We start from the raw sequence: 25,203 nt of genomic DNA on the forward strand, positions 1-25,203 counted from the left end.
TTCGTCCACGGGGTGAAGGCCATATGCCCCAGGAGCCTCTGAAATTGTTTCAGTGGAACCGCACTCTTGCCCTCGAACTGACGAAGGCAAATTAGCAGTGACTGCGCGCGCACGCTCATAAGCTGCACGCACATGGCGACCGAGTCGATTTCCATACTGAGAAAAGAGATCCTCTGCACGGAGCAGAGTTTGCTCTTCTCCCAGTTGACCCGAAGGCCCAGACAAGCTAGGTGTCGCAGCACTAGGTCCCTGTGTTCACAAACCTTGTCTCGAGAGTGAGCTAGGATCAGCCAGTCGTCGAGAGAAACAAGGGCTACCTCGACAACCTTCGTGAAGACGCGAAGAGACAGGGCTAGCCCGAAAGGGAGAACCGCGCACTGGTATGCCTGCCCCTCGAATTATATATATATATATATACTGGTATGCCTCATTTGCATATGTAAACATGACATTTCAGAAAACTTGTAATACAAAAAATGTGAAAAACTGGAAAGGTTTTATGGTGATATCTATAACTTAAAATTTTTACCCTATCCACCTGTAGTGTTTTGGCTGTGAATAATGCACCTATTGTTTCAATGACAATTACAAGAAAATGGGACCCTTATTTCAATGTTATACGGTGGATCCTTATTCAGGAGACATTGAACTTTCTAAAAATGTGGTATAACAACTTTTCCTCAAAAATGCCTACAGGGTTACACAATCTTGAAGATTCGGACCTGACTACCAGAAGAAAATTTGCGTGAACATGCACATACTACGGGAATCGGCTGGAAACTAGCGACCTCTCCTGGTTGGAGTTAGTATCAACATCATAATCCAAAAGCTATCTTTCGTGACTGACTTTTCAAAATGTTTTAAAATGTATAATCCGAGTATAATATATGAGGCCCACGGGCTGCCAGTTGCCCATCCCTGTGCTAACAATCTTAACAGGTTGGTAAAAGTTTTTTAATTAATAGAAAGTTCAAAACAACAGCATTTATCAGAAATAGAAATATTTTGTAACAATGTAACAGTTTGTCACTTTAGCATCTAATGCATCCTTGCTGAAATCGTAATGACCCCAAAGGCCCAAACTTTCGAACGATAGTACATAAATGATGCTGTTTATTTGTATGTATTAATCATTAATGCATTAAAATTAGGGGTGGAACAGATCGCAGTTGATCCGTGTGTCGTAAGGATCAGGCCCCATGGTTCGGCACGCATGTGATTCGCAGATTAACTGCTAAATTTAACCATCATAGAGTGAAAGTTTAGCATTTGGATGTATTTTGTCTTGCCAATTTATACATTCAAACTATTTTAAACGCAGAAGAAGAGGCGAAAATCAGGACTCGCGCGTTATCTGTGTGCACAGCTGCACGCACCCAAAGAGAGAGAGAGAAAGAGACACGTTTCAGATAGTGCTCGAATACCGAATTGATTCCTCTTTTGCATTTCCTTGCCCTTGAACGGACACATAAACACAAAATTATGATAAAATACCCGTCTCGGCAAGTATTCTCACGGTTATGTCATAGGTGAACAGTCGAGAAAGAAACCGGATGTTTGTCAGTTTTTTAGTCTTAAAGTGACAGCACACACCTAATATGTACTGTTGTCAGTGTCATTAATGTTAATAAAACAACAAAATACAGCTTTAAGTGAACAAATAGTGTTATTTTGCATTTAGGCTTAATTATTAATTTATGGACCTGAATACTACTGTTAGACTTTGTAACTTTGTTATTTAGTATTCATCTCTGCTTGTAATTTGTGTATTTGTTCTTATTTTATTACTGACTGTTCACTTAAATTTAATAATGTTTGAACTTTATTAGTTTGGCTAGTAGTTTTTGAAGTAGTATCAAAGAACTTCAAGTGAGCTTTAAGTAATGAATGAAAAGCAAAGTTACATCCACCCCTATTTTTTATTTTTATTTTTTTTGGCTGATCCGAAAAATGATCCGATCCATGGCTCAAAAACCGTAAATGATCTGAACTGTGAATTTTGGAATCCGTTCCACCACTAATTAAAATGCATTTACATTTAAAGCACAACCACTGGAAACTATTTAAGCTCATCTGGCTACATCTGCCACGTCTTCATTCTAAAGCAAGAATCTGAAAACAAGACTTACTGTCAGACCAAATCAGCTGAACTCACTCTAACCCTAACTTGCGAGATGAACTTTATAACATTATTGGCAATCCTTGTGTCACAAACCATATTGCCATCTGCAGCAGGATGTCTTCTCCCAAACCACTACAACAACACTTTGAAAAGAGAGATTCATGACTGCAAAAAAAATTTATTTGAGTTCACAAAAATGCTTTTAAATCAATCATTTTTATCAAACAATAACCCTGGGTGTATTTATTACATACACATGCACCTCTGTGTTCAAAAATTTCAAAAGAGCAGAGCCAAAGAACAGGCACAGCTGAGGGATGTATCGAGACAGGTGATGAATTACAATTAAAATGCTGAATGCACACAGTATAGAAAAACAATCAATGTTCAATTTCAGATCTGTCACCTGCTTACATGTTTGATATAAATGCGAAGAGAGCAAATATTTCTATGATATTGCCGCTTACATCCCTGTCTTTCAGTTTCTCAGAGAATGATTGCGCAGTCATTTCAGAACTTTAGTGAGAGAACATTCACTGACCTATTTTCATATTATGCCAGTCGGGAGACATGCTCTATTTTTGCATAATAATGAACAAGACTGTACCACTAATGAAAATACAAACACTCATAAAGCAGCCATAATTGCACTTTGAAGATAATCTGCATTCAGGCTATATATAGAGACAAAAGTATGTTGGTTTTATGATATTGTACAATGATAATATTGGTGTATCAAGTATAGCTGGGTCGTATTATGGCTCACATTCATGGAAGAATATGAGGTTCATAAGACACTTTATAACAAAAGCATTATATAACAAAATATCAAACCAAGCAGAATTTATTTTAATAACATGCACTACTGTTGAAAAAATTGGGGATCCTTATATACAGTTTTTAGCTATAGCTAATATTACAAAAGGTTTCCTTTTCCAAAAAGAAAAATTATATTATATATATATATATATATATATATATATATATATATATATATATATATATATATATATATATATATATATATATATATATATATACAGTGCTATGCATAAGTTTAGACACCCATGCTAAAGTTGACTAAAAAGAGGAATAAAAAAATCATCTTTTGGAAATTGAACTCAATGCCTTAATTTAAAAAATTAGGAAAAATCCAACCTTTAAGGACACCAATTTTCTTTGTGAATGAATAATGTATCATAAATAAATAAATGTTCTTCCTTAAAATACAGGGTGCATAAGTCTGGACACCCCTATGTTAAATTCCCATAGAGGCGCAGGCAGATTTTTATTTTTAAAGGCCAGTTACTTCATGGATCCAGGATACTATGCATCCTGATAAAGTTCCCTTGGCCTTTGGAATTAAAATAGCCCCACATCATCACATAGCCTTCACCATACCTAGAGATTGGCATGGAGTATTTTCTATAAGATCATCTCTCAATGCAAATCAAACCAGCTATTAGGCTAACTGAAATAAAACCATGCCAATCTCTAATTATTAGGTTCATTAAGTTCAGTTTCCAAAAGATGATTTTTTATTCCTCTTTTTAGTCAACTTTAGTATGGGTGTCTAAACTTATGCATAGCACTGTATATATATATATATATATATATATATATATATATATATATATATATATATATATATATATATATATATATATATATAAAAGCAGCACAACTGTTTTCAACATTGATCATACAAAATGCTTCTTGAACACCAAGTCAGCATTACAATGATTTCTGAAGGAAAAGCATTCAGCTTTGCCATTACTGAAAACTAAAAAAAAAAAACACAAACACAAAAATAAAATAAAACAGTATTATTGTGAAATGCTACTATGTTTGATCAAATAATTACAGAAGAGACTTCTTTCAAAAATAATAGAAAAATCTTAACCCCAAAACCTTTGAATAGTAGTGTGTTGTGCTTTTAACACACATTTCAGAAAAATGGCTGAGAAAGTAATTTGAATAGGTTTGCATAATTTGTTTTGTTGACACACAATATCAATGACATTTAACGTGATATACATGTGAAAACCATTTTTAGGGCCACTGTATACCAACCACATTGATTTTCTGGCATAAAATGTGTTAAACATCTTAAACATTCACATAGCCTACAATGTGAATACATGCACGTCTGGTAAGACGTTTTACATAAAGTCGAACCACAGAATCATTCTCAGTCTCAATTGTAATGTAATTTCTGCTGCATCCCGAAATAACTAATTATCTACAAGGTATTTCCCTGTAAAAACAGACATTTCCGTGTCGGTCTTTTATCAGAGCCTGAATAGCATAAAATAAAATAAAATAAAATAAAATAAAAATCATGATGCCATGCTGGGGTCTGTTCAGCACTCTCCTTAATTAGTCCAAGCCATTGTTTTATCCAACTCTTTCTTAGAAACCACTAGGTGATCTAATAAGCCTTTTTGCAGTCTATTCAGAATCTTTGCATCACTTCTCCCTTCAAGTTCTTCTGAGGTGCCATTTTCTTTCCTAAATTAATTCTCTTTTCAGTTTTTTTTTCTTACAGAGTCTGCCAATAAGAACAGAAATGCATTAATTTCAAGTTCAAAAAAGATCTATTTTTAAATCGCATGAATAAGTTTTAAAACTGTTTAACATAAGGTAACCTTGAAATGCAAGTAGTTTGAATGTAGTAGCCTAACTTTAATTGACGTAGCAAATAATGATTGGAGGATTGGAATGATTTTAAAGGGATAGTTCACCCAAAAATGAAAATTCTGTCATCATTTACTCACCCTCAAGTTGTTCAAACCTTCATAAATGTATTTCTTCTGCTGAACAAAAAGGACGATATTTTGAAGAATGTTTGTAACCAAACAGTCTTGGGGTACCATTAATTCAAACCTTATGTTCCAAACCTACATGACTTAATTTTGTCTGCAAAACACAAAAGATATGTTGAAGACTGTTTTTGTTCATACAATGAAACTCAATGGGGTCCAAAACTCAGAGACTTAAAAAAAAGAAATAAAAATAAACCTTTTCTTGTGTCCCACAGAAGTCATACAGGTTTTGAGTGACAGGAAGGTGAGTGTAAACGATAGCAAAATGTCAATTTTAAGGTCAACTCTATAAATGCCATTTTCTTCTATATGAGAAGTTGGTTGAAAATGCATTTGACAACTTTGACAAGATGATGTGCTGATGCTCAACTGCTATATTATTATTATTATAGTCGCAACAGTATAATGGAGTAAATGTCTGAAGAGTGTGTCAAATTTAACAAACAGTATCTTTAACACAAGATCACTGAAAGTTAGTTTACACAAAACAATGATAAATGTGAACAAAGAATGAATGGAGGAATTGAACATTCTTAACAGAGAAAGAAATGTTAGAAATCCAAGCCTAAAACAAAAATATCCTGCCCGTTTGACCTTGGGGAAAATGCATTGGCACTGTGAGTGGGTTAGAGGAGTCTCATTTCAGTCTGAAGTCTTGCTACTCTATTTTCTCTCCCCAACAGAGTCTATTCAATTCTTTCAAACCGGCATAAGGTGTGAGGGCAAAATTAAGAATTGCCATGAAGCAATCTTCTCACAGAAATGCTCTTTCCTCTTATCAGGTGCGCTTGAAAGTGTAAAATATGTCATATTCTGCTAAAAAAAAAAAGCGTTGCCATCCGGCACAGTAAGGACGAGAAGCCATTCTGCCTTGTGCCTCAGATGCTCCTGTGTGATTTCAAACTGACATCTTGAAAGAAAGAGTGAAAAAAAGATGCAAAGTGTCTGTCTCTCAATCAAAATCCCCTTTGTACCAGCATGAAAGGTAAAGAAAAGTCAAGTCAGTCAGCAATTGTATTCTTCCTGCACGTAGCTTACTTTTTAAAAAGCGAGGTGAACTTAAGTGTCCAGCTGTGAACAGAGATCATTAATAGAGAACAGTTCAAAGTTTTTATTAGAGTTGCTCCTGAAAACAAATGCGTAGAGGCTGCAAAATCTAGATTACCTCTTTGTTTCAAAGGTTTTAAATGTTTTTAGACAGTTCCTTTTGTAGCTTAGATGTAAGCTTTGTTTTTACTTTACACAGCACAGAATTCAAGTGAAGATCTCAGTGGGGCTGCATAATTCGACAATGATGGCTTTCACCATTTCTATGAAATAGCAACCAACTTTTCAATCACAAAATTTAAAACACAAGCTAGTTGCGCGAGTTACTTAAGATGACCTCACCCTGATCATATCAAACAATCCGTCAGGTCCTCCATGTAGGGTGTTTCTTCAACTACAGGCACTTTCATGTGCAATTTTATTAGAATTAAACACTAGGCTATTCTTTTTATTAAGACACGGTTTTAGCCTTGTTCCAGATCATTAATCTTATTAAATAGTATGAATTATTAGACTTTCCAAAACATAAAAAAAATTGACCAACCCCATAACTTTTTAACGGAAATTTACATTTTTACACAAATTGCGTACAAATTTATATAGCTAAATTGTCATTTTCACCGTGACTACCTATGCTAATATCAATTAAGGTTTTTTTTTTTTTTAACTGTAGTGATTTACCTGTAACAGGGATAACTGAGATAAATTAAAACAAATTATAATTAAGGTAAAAAGTAATGGTGAGCAGAATATTTTACGTGTATCATGATTTATGTCCAATATAATTATGTGCAAGACTGGAAAAAAAAACATTCTAGCCTTGGCTAAACAAGTCTGACATTTTATTCCAAAAATGTCCAAATCTGAGAAATATCCATTGATGTTTTCACGTGTACTTAATTTCCAAACAGAATGTGTCAGGGATACTCGAGAGAGAAACAGAGAGAGGAGACAGAATCTGCTTTTGGATCAGATGACAGATGTCTACCACATCTTTCAACCAGATGTTCGATAACTTAAAAAATTAAATAAATTAAATACAACAACAACAACAATAACAACAAAAAGCAGCTCTACTTAAACCACAAAATAATAAATGTCAGCTGGCTGGAGTCCAAATTCAGATTTTCTCTGTATGGGTTTATTAGTTTATGAGTGGCACATGTTTTTAATCCTTGTCAATTAAACATTCAAGTGCAAAAAGACGCGACAGATAACTCACTTTTGGACTTGCGCGCTGTGTGAGAGGTTTTCTGTACATCCATAGCGCACACAGAGAGAGTTCTCTTTCACTTTTTGTCCTTGAGCGGACAAATATGTTAAAAATGGCGAATATCCTCATAAACACAGCCAGTTATTTCTTAAGTGAACAAAAACAGTTGAGAAAAAAAAAATGAATTTGTATCAGTATATTGGATCTGTGCATTTGGTCTTAAAGTGACAGTAGCCTAATATACCTGCTGCTGTCTGTGTCATTAATGTTAATCAAACAACAAAAGACAAAGTCTCATTCTTGACCGAATAACTGTTGTGACTTTAATAAGGATTAATCTACATTTAATTTACATAGTGAAGACTATGCAGTGTTATTTTACATTTGACTACTCTATTCAATTTTCTGTACCTGAAAGATCTACCTGAAAAACCTGAAAACTGCTAGGCTATTTAATTTGTGTCTGTTCTATTGTATTTATTTGTGCTATTGCTTGTAATTCGGTTATCTGTAGAAAATATTCTTAGCATCATGTCTGCATCTGCCCCAGATTGCGATGTATATTAGCAGCCAAAAAATAAATAAAAATAATAATAGTCTCAAATAAAAATACAAATAAAAACATATTTTTTTCTAAATTAATGTATTTTTTTCTACAACTGGAATAGCAAATTTTTGTTGAGGATTTGCACTAAATTTTACACATTGCACATTTTAGCACAGAAGCTTGACAGACTTGACTGTTATCATGTCACAAGCTGTCATCAGATTATAGGGGTAAAGGATGTGCCATTTTAAGAGAAATGTTTGTTATATATATATATATATTTTTTTTTTTACTTTGTGAGATAATAAAAATGTAACTGGTTGTAGGCACATAATATAATAATATAAAATATATTGATTAATATAGGCCTGAATCAGATCGAAACGTAATCGTTTTTAAGGGAATTGGCAAATATCATATCGCTGGCTATGAGAATCAATATTAAATTGTATTGTGATTCTGATTAACACCCCTTAAAACCAATCTGCATTTTAGATCAACGGTTGTGAGAGTCTCTTCTTTAACGTCAGATCTACAAAGTAATGGTACAGTAAACACTGTAAAAAGGGTGTCTAGGTTTTACAGGGTGAGCTAGATTATAAATGTAATCCTCCATTTCGCCACAAAGCGATTTGTTGTACTAAATTGTTAATGACCTGTTCCAATATCATCCATTATTGATAACAACTGAATAAAACCTTAAAAACTCCATCTCGAAATTAAAGGAAAAGTGTATCTAAAATTATTTTATTTTTAATTATAGAATGATATTTCCACTGAAAATAAAAAATAGTAATAGCATACAGTTTTGGAATGACTAATATGTGATTAAAAAACTTGCTGTGTCTTTACATCTGGTTTTTCCTTCTGGCAACTGACTTTTAAACGGTACACTGGTTAATTTGCTTGTTAATTTTAGGACATTTGGTTAATCAAACTCTTTATATCGTATGTCCTGTTTATAGGTCGGTGACCTATGATCCGCCTCCTTCAGCCAAAATTATGCCATGTCCCACACCGAACAGATAAGCCTCAAGCATCTGACTCACGCTGTTTCTAACCCAAATCCAGAGTGCCTGCTCTGCATCAGAATAGCTTTGGGAAAACACTCAAGTGTAGTGTTGATTGCTCATTGCATTGCCTTGCATTTGTTGTTATTTTCTTTCTCAAAGAAAGGATTACGGCTAGAAGCGCTGAAGTTGTACTGGATTTTATCAAAGCTGTGCAAACACGTACTATTCCATACATTATTTACAACTATCAGAGGGGTGCGTGACCATGCATGTTTATTGAAAAGTGTGAGGCTGGCAAGCTTTTCTATGGTAAACATCAACCCAGACCTCTACTCTATTGTCCAGATTAACTGCTGCCCTGCCAAAGAGCATCTAGGCTACCCAGCAGCATCCTTCTCGAATCTCACCAATGAACTCCTTCAAGAGGACAGACCAATTAAAATCTGGATTCTCCATGCTTGTACAAAATATACTTTAATATTCAAAATACTTAAACAGGAAAAAATGGGTTAAAAACAACAACATGCACCCTAAAATACAACTGCCATTTAATATCTCAACCTTTAGACATGTAGCTTTGTTTCACATGGAAAGAGGTTAAATAGCCAGTCACTTAAATATTGAGGTCTCTTCCTGTCCCTAACTAAATAAAATTCAATGTATAAAACAAAAATTTTTTTATAAAAATCTATTTGAAAAAAAAAAAACTTTTAAAATGTAATCAAATGAAAATGTAAATTATCCTTAAAAATAATTTGAATAAATGATAATATGATTATAATTATTTTAGGAAGTACATTCTATTGTGCCATAGTAATATATTTCATAATTTCTTCAAGCTAGACGAAAAAAATGTTTCACGTTGTAATGAAGACCTCTACTACTGTGCAATATTAAAATATTCCTGTTATAATTTCCTCATGTTGAATTAAACTTTTATTTTGACGTTGTCCTTAAGTTTCTGTGTATATAATATGGCAATAGTTTTTCTTGAAACGCTCTCTCCCTTTCCTCCGCCTTGTTCCATCCAGCATGACGTCAATATGTGGATTAGAATGTTTTCATCTCTTTCACTCCCTCCTCCCTTATTAATAATCTAAAAGCTGCTTTCCCAGGAAGCAAAACAGCGACATGTGTAACAAAGATCGAAAATCCCTGAGCCAGAGAGAGAATGATTTTTTTTTTATCTGCATCTTTGTAACCGTGTAACTCTATTATTCCCACATTTATTTACAGAAAAAAGGTGTTGCAGGAAGAGGAGTGGGATGCATCTCTGCTCCTAATGCTTCCTTTCAATTATTCAATATATTTCCAATGTGTTCATCACCTATTTATTGTAACCCATTGTAAGGAGATTTACAAATTATTATTATTATTATTATTGTTGTTGTGGGTGGGCGACATACTGGTAGACACGATTAACCAGTAGAAATGTATCAACCGGTAGAGATTTTGGACTATCATCTCTATCGCGGTTACGCTCAGGCGACAATGCCGTTCTGTGCAGTCTTGAAAGCTTATCGCTTTAATCAGGTTTTAAGCTTTGCAGTTAAAAAAACAAGCGATTTTAAACCATTGAAGTGCAGTAAGCAGCAAAAGAAGACTCATTTCGTTATATGTGCGCGCTGTCGGAGACTGTTTCTGAATGCTGTGAGAGACGCGCGCACATAAAAGTGCACATAAATGCTTGAGAAAGAAAGCGCATGTGTATCAGTAAATTAGATCAGTGCATTTGGTCTTAAAGTGACAGCAGCCTAATAAACATGATTTGTTCTATTGTAGTTTTTTTTCTTTCTTTTTTTTTCTAATGTTATAACATAGCTTTCAACACATTCAAATGCATTGTAGTAAGATTGTTTTGACCAAGTAAAACAGTGCTGAGTCAATATATGTCACCCCACAATTTTAATCTGTCTAATAAAGTGACCCGTACGAGTAGAAATTCAGCACTTGCAGCTGTTTAATTAGAATGAAATAAAAAATGTTTAATTTAAGTAATCAAACATAACTGTAATAAAGTTCAGGGAAGAAGGAGGTGGACATTAAATGTATCCTTAATTGTAAAATAAACACAGTAAGGACTGGCAGCGAGTCAGAATAATAAAAACTAGGGGTGTTAAAATAATCGTATTTACAATGCATCGTGATGCAAATGTGGGCGATTCTGCATTGATGCAGTAATAGGCCACAATCGATTATAGCCGTTATAGCCTACTGACGTTTCTCTGACGTCATTCGTCGCATACATGCTCGTCTCGCTAGCGTAAAATGGCGGCAAAACAAGGGAGGCAAAACAAAAGCAAGTAATAAAAAATACACCCACAATTTTAACATTTACAGTGTGTGAGCGTGTGTGCGCGTGTAAGCGAGCAAGTGTTTGAGTGCGTGAGCATGTGCGTGCGTGTGTGTGAGCGTGCATTATTGAAACTTAAGTACACTACGTTTTTAGTATTTGCTGTGATCAGACTTCAGTTTTGTTTGACTACATTCAGAAAATGTACTTTCTTGGAACAGATAAAATAAAAAGGGAGTTCATATATCCCAGGCTTTCTGCCCTGCCCTGCTTCATACCACAGTAACATAAAAAAAAAAAACTTTACATTAGCTCACCCATGAGTACCTTCGGATTGCTTTCCATCGGCTGTGAGGGTGAATCCACACTCATTCATGGCATCATCAAGTTACACCTTTGTTATTGTTTTGAATAAGCGACCTCTAGTGGCGAAACTCACATTATGTGCCCTTAAGCCAATATTTTTTTTCTAATATTGGCCAATAACGATATGGTACCTGCATATATTGTGCATCGCTAGCAAGAAGATAAGGACCAACACAAGCATCATGCACTTCAGTTATCAAAGATAAAATTCATTTTGTTTTTTAAGTTGCTTTAAAACCCACTTTACTCAAATCTCATATGCTTGATGCTTCTGAGAGCCAACAGTGCCAAAAATCCCAAATCGTGATGGAGTGAATCATGAGATGTTCTACTCTTAACATCTCATGATTGCGTAAGCAAGGCTGCTGACAGTCTGTCCAACAGTAATATACATTGATAGCGACAGAATGCATTTTATATGTCTAGTACCGTTTAACGATGATAAACAAGTCACACAATCCATATTTACAGCATAACACGAGGAAATGCAGCGGAGAAATTTCTTATGATGCCTGTCTAAGCAAAAACCAGTCGTCTACTGCTGATCCTTCCAAAAAAGTGAAGCTAGGGACTAAAGTGTCATCAATACTTGTCTGTCACCGCAAGAGATGATGGTCCACAGGGCGTCTGAGAAGAAGCAACAAATGATCCTTCTCATCACTTATACTCGAACAAATAAAATAATACAAAATAACACTTTGTAGACTTTTCAATATCAGAAATTATAAATGGAAATAAAGGCATTATATGCTAATGCTACAAATAATGTAACTCCTTTAAGTGTAATTTGATCCTAGATATGAAATAGGTCCTAAAATGACCTAACCTAAATTACACCCTTAATACAGTAAAGCCTCTTTAAAGCAGGTTACTATTTATATTAGTTTTATATAATGGTGAATCAAAAAAAGCAAACAAAGCCGCTTCTGAAAACCCTGCAGCTGCATGCCTGCCACAAACCTTAAGAGTGCTCAGGGTAAAGAAAAAGCCTTCTTCTTGGACAATTCTCTCTTTTTTTTTTTTTTCTTTTTTTTGGCATTTGTCTTGCCTTTAGAAATTACCCACTCTAGAGACATGACTATGCAGCATGTGATAACTAACCGCCAAAATCGAAAAGGCCAAAGTAAGTTCAGTTGCTATTATGCACACCCTCTGGATTCCCTCTCATCTGCATCACTCTCAAGACACATAAAGAACAGGGCATTTGGGATAATGGGCTGAGACCCACTCTATTATTTGTACTGAGGGAGCCTTAAGTCCTCTGAGCTTCTCTCTCAGGAATCCGAACCAGCCAAGCAGGAAGAAGTCAAGACATTTTCTTGTGTTAATAAAATATGGTAATAGCCTCTCACCATTTTTCATTTCCTTTACTTAGCACCACAACAGCTCTCCAAAGACAATAAACAAATAGTTTAATTTTAGGTTTATCTGTTACCTGTGAGCTTAATCGTGTGAATGTTACATGTGCCTATGGAGACAACAACTAAATAAATAAATAAAATCACAAAGTTTTTACTAAGGGAATTGTTTCCTGAATGGACAATATGATAAAACAAAAAAAAGGATAATGAGGTTGAGATGGAAAAACACATAGATTTGTATTATTTTAAGCACATAACAGGATAGCACACATCACACCTTCAGAACAAACCTCTCAAATTGTTAAATGCCTACAGTATCTATATTATATCATAAAGTATCTTGCAAAAAAAGATAACTTTTCCACACAATTAATGCAAGTTGGTATCAACTGCATTTACACAAAGAATGCTTTGCTGAACAAACTTAATTGAAGTTATTGTGTAATGGAAACCTATGTAAAGCATCATACACTAGTAATCATGCAGCCTAACCGCAAACAACATAACCACAACAACTTTTTTTAATGACATTATGTTTCTACTCCGTTTGTGAAATTGAAACTACACAATGGCTGTCATAAACACTTGTTTTCATAATTGATGTATTCAAACATTCACTACATATTGAAGAACAGGTTAAGTAAAATATAATGAATATGTAATATAGTGCATATATTTATCAAAATGTTCCTGTCTAGAGTTCAGTTTTTAGCTACATAACGATTTGTGGACATTAAAAGGCTTGTCTGTCTCTGAGGTTAGGTAAGTGTAACGCATCGCGTGACATTGCTTACAAGCTGTTTTATTGACGACGTCCGTGGTTAAAACACTGATTAAGCGATGACATGACACATTTCGGAAAGCTGTACAGTATCTTTCAACATACCTTATGATGTATTTATTCCGTGTAAAGATAAAGATGAAGACAAAATCAGCTCTCGTGCCCTCCAGGCTGCCGCTTCGCGTGAACTCAAGCCTCCTTTCCACTGCACACGACATTCGCATTCGATTGTCGCATTTCGCCCCCTGGTGTCAGTCGCACAGAACTTTGAAATTGGTCGTGAAGCAACCGTTACCGGCTATTCACAATGGTAAAATGATTTTAATGAATGTAATGCATGCATGCATGTATACACACAAAACTAATGACACTCAATACATCTAAAATAAAAAAAATTGTCGATTTTATAGAGCTAATCAATATAAATATTGATTTAATAATGATAAAATAGCCATAATTATTTTGAGCCATAATTATTAATAACCGCCATTTTGCAGGAATAGCGTTTACGTTAAAGTATTATTGGTAATTCTAGCTTCGCGCTCATAGTTTTGATTAGAATACATCACATCCGGTCGACCGGTCGCGTACGGTCTAGCCGCAGAAGTTCAGATATTTCAACGCATCCGAAGCTCAAATCGGATCCGAAATGTCCGCATACGCATATGATCGGAACTCCCCTCAACTCCCGTACGACTCTCCATTCGAAATTAATGATTTCGGGTCCGACGGCTGTCGTTTGTCTTGTGCAGTGGAAAGGCGGCTACTGCGAATGCGATCTGGATCGGACCCAGGGACATCGTTAGGCCTATTTTAGGGGGGCTGAAGCTATACCCCAAAATGTTCCTAAGCCCCCCTAAATGATAATAAGAACAACAATAACAATTAGATTTACCAACAACCGTATCCTCATTCATATTTAGACGCAACAAATGATATATATCCAGCTGCAAAAAATAGCCGAAAAGTCGGAAGTTGGACAGAAGTACAAAGAGTCGTAACGCTGCCAACTCTCACGCATTCACCGTGAGACACACGCAATTGACACTTTTCACACGCCACACATCCATTTTCTCACGCACAGAAAAATCGCGAAGCAAAGAGGACACGGAGACCGACAGACTAGACAGAGCAGGTTACTTTATGATAAGAATCTCAACTCTCAGATTCTGTCAATTTTATTACGAAATTCAAACAATAAATACCGTTTTGGCGTTTGTAAATGTTACGTGACAGATCCCTAGCGCACGTGAACCGATCATCTCTACGATAGTAAAAAAGAACGAACTCTGTTTAAAGATACAGTGGTAGGCTACAACTTACCGAAATGTATATTCTTCATACATAATATCGACCAATCAGTGTTTTTTATCAGCGTGAAGAGGTCAATAACACAGCTGGAGAACAATTATGTCACATTTACCTCAGGAAAGACATTTAATGAACATAATATAGGCTATAGCATGTAGTTGGCAAGAAAAAAAGAGCTATAGAGAGTATTTAGCTAAATATGTGTTCTATATTACATATTTATTATATTTTTACTTATATAATTAAATAAAGTTGTTATTATAATAAAAAACGCATTCAATTTAATTTGAGTTATTTTTAACCTTAAATAATACTACCAGCTAATAGGGCTGTCTATGTTTACAGCATTAGGTCAGTTGTTTTTTTCTTGAGAAAAATTAACGCCTATCTTGAGTACCTAATATTTATCCAAATGAGTCAATATTAAATCAAATCACAATAATTGAATTGAATTGAAATAATAAAAAAGCGTAGCTTACCAGAAATTGTACCATGCACCATAACATTTACATATAATTTTACACATGCTATACTAAAGCCTGAAATGGGCACTTTTTTGTGACAGCAACCCTATCATTTTTGATCAAAGATGTGGCTTAACTTCAAAACTAAAATCAGTATTCTTATGATTGCTCTGAACATTTCTGACTAAGTTCAACAAACATTAAATAACTTATTCATAAACTTAAAAAAATTATTAATAAAAATGTAGGTGTGACGGGGTTGAGACTAGGGTAACAGGGTTGAAGATGGTAGCGGGGTTGAAGAGACAAATACAGCTAAACATATACACAGTTGTTTTTTACTCAAGTTCACTGTAAGATTTTCTATAAACGCAAGTTACAAAAACCCTGGGGGCTAAGCCCCCCGTCTTCCAATCCTAGTGACGTCCCTGATCGGACCAAGCACCAAAACACATGTGTAGCTAATCAGCAGTAAGGCGTGTATACAGTACACTCATGATGGGGGAGGAGAGCAGAAATATTATAGAAAGATGGAGATAGCAGAGAAAATACAAAATAGGAAAAGGCCAGGGGAATATGACTTTCCCGTATTCATTTCAGGGAAGCTTTCCAGCACTGGAGAGACCTTGGGAAGCCCTAAAAACAGGACACCGAGGTTGGTTTAGTTTCTCTATTAGTAATGTTGGGTTTGCTGTGTTTCACTTAATTAAGGTATGCTGTCTTTAGCTTAAATACACTTGTGTGTCATCTTCACTTGTTTGTTCATTTGCATTATTATTATAAACCTGGAATGTCTCAACCTCCTCCAACACCTGTTTTTAAGCATAAAGATAGCATACTCCTAATATATGTTTTTTTCTTTTGGTTCCCCTTTTAGTGATCACTATAACCATAAATATATAGATGCCTCATCAGCGGCTCTTTCAAATTGACCAAATAGATGGTAGACACACATGCTGCGTCACACATGTTTCCGGTCCCACGGTCATGGCACGAAAATTAAAACTTAATTTTGGAAAAATACTTTATATTAAAAATCTTTATATTAAAAAACAGTTTTAGGGGTTTTTTTTTTTGTGGCATTTCCAAGCCACTTAAGACCCAATGTTGTAAAGCAGTTTTTTTTAAGCAGTTTCTTTCTTTTTTTTAGGCTATCATAATTTTTTATGAAGATCATGCAATCATGACCATGCCGATTACAGTATATGTCACTCAGGCTTCACTAACATGATTGGTACCATAGACTGCCATCAAGGCCTCAATGAAGGGGATTATGTGAACAGAAAGGAAGGGGGTTCACAATGTAAATGTGCAGCCCAGTTACTATTGTGATTCTTAATATTCCAGATTAGTAATATTATATCAAATTTAAAAAAAAGGCAGTTGACTAAAATCTTCCATATCACAAATGTGAAAGCAAAATGGCCAGGATCTGTGCATGACTTAAGAATTTTCAGAGATTCACATGTATGCACATTATTTGAAAGTGGTAAGGAAAGTTCCACAATTAAATATCAAGCTCACTGTATTACATACACTTATGCTGATCCTAACAGAACTGCATTTTTTCATAGGTGATTATGACATGTTCCTGCCTGCAGACAGGTGTTTTATGACCCCATTTCCTGACCCAAACCAGTTACAATGCAGCCATAAAGCATACAAGTATAAATTAAGTAAAGTTATTTATGCACTTGCAGGGCTAGTTCCTCCATATGACAGTTATCTGAGAGGGTTTATTCACTGTCCAGTGCAATGGAAACAAATGGACAGTACAAAGTTTTATACTTTCTTTCCTTTAAAAAGTTAGAAAATGTCCACTTACTGCACATATTTCAGCCACCACTTTCTTGGGAACAGATACAAGTGTTGGTGTATTATGTAAAAGTGCACAAAATTAACATACATATACATTAACATAAGTTTATCAGTTTTCACTTTCACAAGTCAAAGCAATTCATCATTACTCAAAATTTAACAGTCGAAATGACTATACGGCCTTAATTTAATGCAACAAAAATTATTTTACAGTGTAGGCTACTAAGATCTTTTCTTTTTTCTTTTTTTTTTTCTCAGCCTTCTTCTTGGTTGCTTTTATAAACAGACAACCATTTATTTAACAATGCCTTTTATAAAAGAGACTATAATATAACTAAAAATTACCATTATGTAGAATATTTTTGCACTTCACTTTTATTTGTTCCCATGTTCTAGTGTGGTGACTCTGACATTACAATGAACAAAGTAATTATGCAATTATTAAAATACAAATATATAGGCTAATAAGTGATAAAAACATCTAACATGGCCACTTCTAACGGATTTAAATTGTCTGCTACTTTTTGCCAGCCCTCTCTCCTGGCTTTTGCAGACTTTGAGGTGTTCCCTGGCGTTTTGATTAAACATTAAAATTCCGAATAAACTTCGACTATTAGCTCTGCTGAGGAGAAAAACTGAGCCTGCTCTTTTTGGCCACGCTGAGCAACCAATAGCAGCGTTGCTGATCAATGTTTCTACTATCGATACATATCCCCTTTTAAACGAGTGCATGAACGCGCAATTATCTCAGATAACTCAATCCAGCTATACTAATCATATCCGGCAGGTGTGTTCAAAGAACCTAATTAGCCAGATCATGATTAGCACGATGATATCATCTTGGATGTGTAATTTGATCTCAGATGTTTTAAGCAACGTACGAAGAACGGGCCCCAGACCTCTACACTCCACCCACTCGTTCCCAGTCACCAGATTACTAATTATCTGTCACCAATTTTCACTGATCATCACCCATCACTATATAACACTTCCCAATGCAGTTCACCATTGTCTGGTCTCGTTGTTCCCTCAAAGAATACTTACCCGCATGATACCTGCACGATACCTACACAATACCTACCAGAACCATTTGTCTTCAGTCATCTACTTCCTTCATCCGTCTTCAGTCATCTGCATTGATCTCCATTTCCGAACCTGCAACAGATAAGACCCTTACTCATCCAGATATCCATCCTGAACACTATATTCATCAGTCACTCACCTGCTTCCATCGTTGTGATCACATACTTCTGCAAATAAACCTGTTGTTTACTTTACCTGTGTGAATCCTTCTGTTTCATGACAGAAGACCAGACCAACATGCAAAGTACTACCGATCCCAGCAATGCAAGAACTCCTCCACCGGATCCCTTTTCCGATCTCCTTCGACAAGCCCTTCACCAACTATTAGTCATCAGTCCTTCACCATCTGCCTCTGTCAGTCTCATGGCCCGACCAGCGGCATACCCAGGTGAGGCGGAGGAATGCAGTGGGTTTATGTTACAATGCTCTTTCTTCTTTGAAATGCAGCTGCAGCAGTTTTCCAATGATCGTGCGAAGATCGCCTACATCATTTCATTGCTGACAAGACGCGCACTTTAGTGGGCACGTGCCATGTGGGACAGTAATGGACGGGTCATTCACTCGCTGGTGGCATTCACCATGCATTTTAAAGAGGTATTTGGCCAAACCGCCAGTTCCATTTCTGTTCATGACCAGCTGTTCCGTCTTCGTCAGGGGAAGTCTTCAGTGAACGAATATGCTCTTCAATTCCGCACTCTGGCTGCCGTCAGCGGGTGGGATGAGATTGCGTTGATCACGGCATTTCACCAGGGACTCAACATTAACATCCGTCAATAGATGGCTATCTATGATGTCATTGGCCTAGAGAACTTCATTCAACGTGCCATCAGGATATCCCAACGGCTCACAGCCTGTACCTTGGATCAACCCGTGCTGCATCCTCCACCCACTTCAACATCTGTCGCCCCTTCAGCACCAGAGCCCATGCAACTTTACTCCACTCACCTGTCCAATGTTGAGCGTCAGCGTCGCATAGTAAATCGTCCCTGCTTATACTGTGGGGTGGAAGGACATCTCCTGCCCACCTGTCCGGTGCAACCTCCACATCCAGCGTTGAGTGCCCTCCAATTACCACCTCCGATATCTTCGCTAAAAGGCGCTGATGTTATGTTAATCTCCCATCAACAATCTTTTTCAGCGAAAGCCCTCATAGACTCAGGTGCTGCTGGTAACTTCATGTCACTCAACTTCTTTCAAAAGCTTCATCTCCGTCAGAGACCCTTTTCTCAAGCTCTTCATGTACATTCGATCCTGGGAAAACCGCTGGGCCATGGGCACATTCAGCACTGTACCCCATCACTGACTCTGTGCATCGGATGTCTGAATCAGGAGAAGTTATCGTTCTTGGTGCTGGAGGGCTCAACGGTTGACATCATCCTGGGACACCCGTGGTTACAACATTCGCCTCTCATCTGCTGAAGCACTGGTGAGATCCAACAGTGGGGGGAAACTGCTTTAACCACTGCCTGCAATCCATTAAGAATTTCACCTACCAGCGTTCTACCTGCCATTAACCTTCATCTTCACCCAAAGTGAATCTTTGTTCCACTTCCATTGAGAGTCCGACCACCACAACGCAGCACGAAATTCCGCTTGCATACCAGGCGTTCAAGGATGTCTTCAGTAAGCAGTTGGCGACCACACTACCACCTCATCGGCCATGGGACTGTGCGATCGACCTGCTGCCTGGGGTCACCCTACCACCTGGAAGATCTATCCTTTGTCATCCCACAACAGAAGGCCATGGAGGAGTGCATCGAGGAGGTTCTTCAGCAGGTGTTCATCCGTCCATCTACTTCCCCTGCCGCTTCGAGTTTCTTCTTTGTGGGTAAAAAGGATTGAGGCTTGCGCCCCTGCATCAATTATCGTGTTTTCAACTCTCAAACCGTCAAATTTCACTACCCTCTTCCTATAGTTCCAGCCACCCTACAGCAGTTACGTGGTGCTCATATTTTCACGAAGTTGGACCTGCGGAGTGCATATAACCATGTTCGAATCCGCAAAGGTAACGAGTGGAAGACAGCTTTCATCACTCCAGGGCACTACAAGTACCAGGTTATGCAGTACAGGCTTTCCAACGCACCTTCCGTCTTCCAAGGGTTCTTGAACGAGGTGTTTTGTGAATTCCTTCACCGCTTTGTCATCGTGTATAAAGACAATATTCTCATCTATTCCCGGAACCTGGCTGACCACCGCCACCACGAAACGCAGGTCCTACAGAAGCTTTGAAAGTTCCACCTCTTCTTGAAACTCAAAAAATGTGAGTTCCACCGTGACACAGTCCACTTCCTCGGGTACGTCATCGATCAACACGGCATAAAGATAGACCCGAGGAAGGTAGAGACGGTGGAAAACTGGCCACAACCCACTTCCATCAAGGAAATCCAACGCTTCCTGGGGTTCGCCAACTTCTACCGTTGATTCATCAATGGCTTCAGTAAACTCAACTCATCACTCACCTCCTTACTGAGCAATGGGGCCAAGTCTCTGTCCTGGAACTCGGAAGCTAACACCGCCTTCTACCAACTTAAGAAAGCCTTCAGTACAGCTCCTACCCTCGTTCATCCCAATCCAGATCTCCCTTTCGTCGTCGGGGTGGACGTCTACACCAGTGGAGTAGGAGCTGTGCTATCGCAGCGGCAGGGTGAGCCTCCCAAACTCCATCCATGCACCTTCTATTTAAAAAAAACTGTCCCCGGTGGAGAAACACTATGATATTGGTAAGCGGGAACTACTGGCGATCAGACTGGCTCTAGAAGAGTGGAGACATTGGCTGGAGGGAGCTCAACACCCCTTCAACACCAAATCGCCGAAGCCACACAGTCAGAGCCTGCTCTGCCAGGAGGTCCTGAAGGACGGACCTATGTGCCCACTTGTCTCTGTCTGTCCCTAATGGACTCATTCCACACATCACCAGTCTCTGGACACCCAGGCAGCCAGCAAACCCTCTCGCTCATCAGCAATCGCTACTGGTGGCCCAATATGACCCAGGAAGTCTCCCGATATGTTCAGGGATGCTCAGTCTACGCCATATCCAAAGTACCACGTCGCCTTCCGGAAAGGCAAACTAGTCCCTCTCCCTGTTCCTAACCAACCCTGGTCGCATATTGGAGTGGACTTTATCACCGACCTCCCATCTTCTAATTCTCACACCTGCATCCTCGTCATAGTTGATCGCTTCTCCAAAGCCTGTAAATTAATCCCGCTGCAGGGACTACCCACTGCCTTCGAGATGGCCGAAACCCTCTTCCAGCAACTCTTTAGTCACTTTGGAATTCCAGAAGACATCGTCTCAGACCGCAGCCCTCAGTTTATCTCCAGTGTATGGCGAGCCTTATTCAACCTTCTCGGAGTCACAGTCAGTCTCACATCTGGATATCATCCGCAGTCCAACGGCCATACTGAGCGGAAGATACAAGAGATCAGGAGGTACCTGCGGTCATATTGTCATGACCATCAGGACAGCTGGAGCCGTTTTCTTCCCTGGGCTACCAACCGCCCCTGTTTCCCTGGTCAGGAGAGCCTTTGAATATTCCAGCTGTCCACCACTGGTTCCAAGCGAGCGAGAGGGTCTGGATCTCAGCGCACATTCATCTACAGCAGGCAGTTCGTAAGACACAAGAGCCAACGCAAGAAGATCAGCGACACCCTGAGACCATCCCGGGCAAAAGGGCTGGCTCTCAACCAGGGATATCCATCTTCGACTGCCCTGCTGTAAGCTGAGTCCCCAGATCAATGATGTCACGTACCGGTTAATCCTTCCTTCTCACTACAAAATTTCTCCTTCATTTCACGTTTCCCTACTCAAACCATTCACTAATCCTCTGGTTCCTTCTTTCCCAGGGTCTGGTGCTGAGGACATGCCTCCTCCTCCTGTGGAGCCATCAGAGGAGAACATCTATCGAGTCAACATCATCCTAGACTCCCGGCGATGGGGCGGCCTATTGGAATACCTCGTCGACTGGGAGGGATTTGGCCCAGAGGAGAGGTCATAGGTTGCTTGTGATGACATTCTGGACCCTTCACTCCTGCATGACTTCCCTAATGCTTATCCCAACTGTCCAGAGGCCGTCCCCGTCACTGTCCACTTCGGCCATCAGGAGCTGGCTGGGGAGGAGGGGGTACTGTCACATAGTCAACAACATCGACAGCACCAGACCTCTACACCCACTCGTTCCCAGTCAGCAGAGTACTAATCACCGTCACCAATCTTCACTGATCATCACCCAGCACTATATAACTCTTCCCATGCAGTTACTCACCTGCTTCCATTGTTGCGATCACATACTTCTGCAAATAAACCTGTTGATTACCTGTGTGAATCCTGTTTCATGACACATGGTATGGCAGAGTTGAAAATGAAACATTCATGCAAAAGCAATTCAGAAAACCTTTCATTTTAGTTTGGTTAATTGCAATAAACTGGTGTTTGATTATTACATTGGCTTGGAAAAGGGAATGATCACTCTTCAAGCAAAAATAGAAATGGAAGAGTAATAACTGCCCTGTCAACAGAACAAAAGCAAATGTAATGATAAAGGCCAACATACTGTGAACACAACATGTACAAAATCTAAAGCCAGAAAGATTTTATTCTTCTAAAATTGGCCAATCACTTGCAGTCCACTGCTTTTGCTGTAAAGGCTGAAAATCTTCAATAGAAACCGCAATTTGCAAGATCATTTTATGTTTGTGCTGTTGTCACTCCTGTATTAATTCAAGGGTTTCGGGGCATTCAGAGTCACTGTAGAGGGTGTGGATGTGTCTCCTCTAACCTGAATTCAGAGAGAAAAACCCTCATGGTATCTAGCAAATCATATGTAGCATAAAGAAACTGTTAATTTAAATATATAAACCATAAATCATGCATACCCTAATGATTTCCCTTTTTTCTTGTCTAATCATTAAATGCAAGTAGCGATTGAGGCACCATGCCAATGGCCAATGATTGGTAGACAAAAGTTGGCACATTCTTCTTCCCTGCCAATACCTATTCTCACTTCCTCTGAGTCGAGCCCAGCTGTCACAGGCAGACCGAAACAGAGAGAGGAGAGCCTCAGATCAGCTCACGGATCACAATCCTTAAATTCTCACCACCTTAACTTGGTGAGATGGGAGTCAAGAAAAAGAGCTGTTTCTTACGCTTTCTAATGTAGCAACCTAGAGCTTTAAAGTGCCTCTATTACGCTTTTTCGGGTATTACGTTTTTTATGCAGTGTGTAATATACTGTAGTTGTGAATGTCAAAGGTCTGCAAAGTTTCAAAGATCAAAATGCACGATAAATGGGAGTTATTGTCTCCCAAAGGAAAGAAATGATTCTGGGCTGCCTGAAACGAGTCATCAGTAATTCCGGCCTTACTCGTACCTACGTTTGTAAAGAATTTGCATAATGCCTGTCTATGGTCTTCATTGGCTGCCAGTGATCAATCTGAGCTGAAATTCAAATATGGTAATGGGCGTTTTGTTTTCGACACTGTAAACAGTTGACCAATCACAACAGACTTGGCCATCTGACCAATCAGAGCAGAGTTGGCTCTCAAAAAGGAGTTTAGAGAGACTGAATCCTTGATCGAACCGTTTCAGACACTTTGAGGAAAGAGGTGATGCTGCAATCTATATACTATTGTGAAAAAAAATGTTTTTTTTTTTTACTTTGAATATCTTAACATATTGGATCAAATTGTTCTTGTGCTCTTAAAAAAGAAGACGATTATACATATTTTAAGGGTCATTAACAAAGTGCTCGAAAGATAAAGTGGTGAACACAAGCCAAAAGAATATCATTAATATTAACAGTTGGAAGCGGTTTCAGGGGTTAATACATAGAGAACAAGGTCTGTTTAGATGGTGGAAAACACAGTGAGTGCCACAGTGGGTGCTTGTGATAAAATGCAGCACCATTCTTCCTTTATTTTAAGGTTAATGTGGCCATAATTACGGCTCCACTTCCAGTTCTGTGAATTCAGGGTCAGACCAGGTGGTCACAGAAATCTCTTGAGATGCTGTGACATCCTATACTGTACATGGCCATCAAATGTAGGACTTTTTATGATGTGTCTCGGTTTAAAACAATCCCCTTGAGATTAAAGTGCCCCAATTATACGATTTTAAAAATTTTGTTTTGGAGGTCTCCTAAAATTTTGTTTATATTTGTTACAGTTTTGTTAATAAGTTCCAGGAACTACAGTATGCGCTCTTGAAGTTCTCATTCACTGGGCAGCACAGCTTGAATGATCTTCACAAGTACGGAGATAAAAGGAAAAGTAATCTTGAAAACATCAGTCAGTAAATATCTATGAGTTTGTGCCAGCGCTGTGTCCACTCCTGCAACAGAGGGACTTCCAAGCAAGATTAGAATCAAGATTATTAGAGGTTCATTACTGAGAAGCTCAAGTCTGAACTTTGACCTCCCGGGGATTAAAATCAATATACAGCACAATAACCTTGAGAAATCAATGCATAAACTCCTTTTACACCTTATTAAGAGCAAGGAGGAGACTAAGACGCAAGTCATTTGGACAGATTTTTAAATAATTATATAGTGTGAAAACAACAATCCGTACAATGGCACAAAGAAGTTAATTTAGTGATATAAATGACAAATTACACGGACAAGAAAAATATATATGAGGCATGCAGCATCCTGAATCTGTGGCAAGGGATATGCCACAGATTCCACTGCAGGTGGAATTTAAAGGAGTGTGTGAATCTTTACAGGGGAAAGCCAGTGACACTGCTGGAGAACCATGCATATTACTGCAAAATGTCACAGTTATTCTGTGTGTGATCTCAGCAGACATGTTACTGTAGTCTATATGCTGGATTATCCAGAATATCCATCCATTTTCTAAACCGCAATGTTGGGATGATGGAGCCTATCCCAACATCTCGGGCCAGTCTGTCGCAGCACTTACACATCGCCATTCACACTCTCACTAACAGACAATTTAGTGTCTAA

The 25,203-nt window shown here is 38.0% G+C and overlaps 1 protein-coding gene across 3 annotated transcripts in view; it reads right to left on the reverse strand.

Moving 5' to 3' along the window:
- igsf21a (immunoglobin superfamily, member 21a) overlaps positions 1-25,203 on the reverse strand; it is a 255,742-nt gene that overhangs the window by 221,657 nt on the left and 8,882 nt on the right. The window contains exon 1 of one of the 3 annotated variants that reach the window (XM_081357761.1): positions 13,674-13,757. The exons of the other annotated variants lie outside the window; for them this stretch is intronic. The gene's annotated coding sequence lies outside the window, so the exon portion shown is untranslated. Of the gene's footprint in view, positions 1-13,673; positions 13,758-25,203 lie in introns of those variants that run through there. 3 annotated transcript variants of the gene reach the window in all.

The sequence above is a fragment of the Scardinius erythrophthalmus genome (genome assembly GCF_964197995.2).
Source record: "Scardinius erythrophthalmus genome assembly, chromosome: 25".
Classification (NCBI taxonomy): Eukaryota; Metazoa; Chordata; class Actinopteri; order Cypriniformes; family Leuciscidae; genus Scardinius; species Scardinius erythrophthalmus.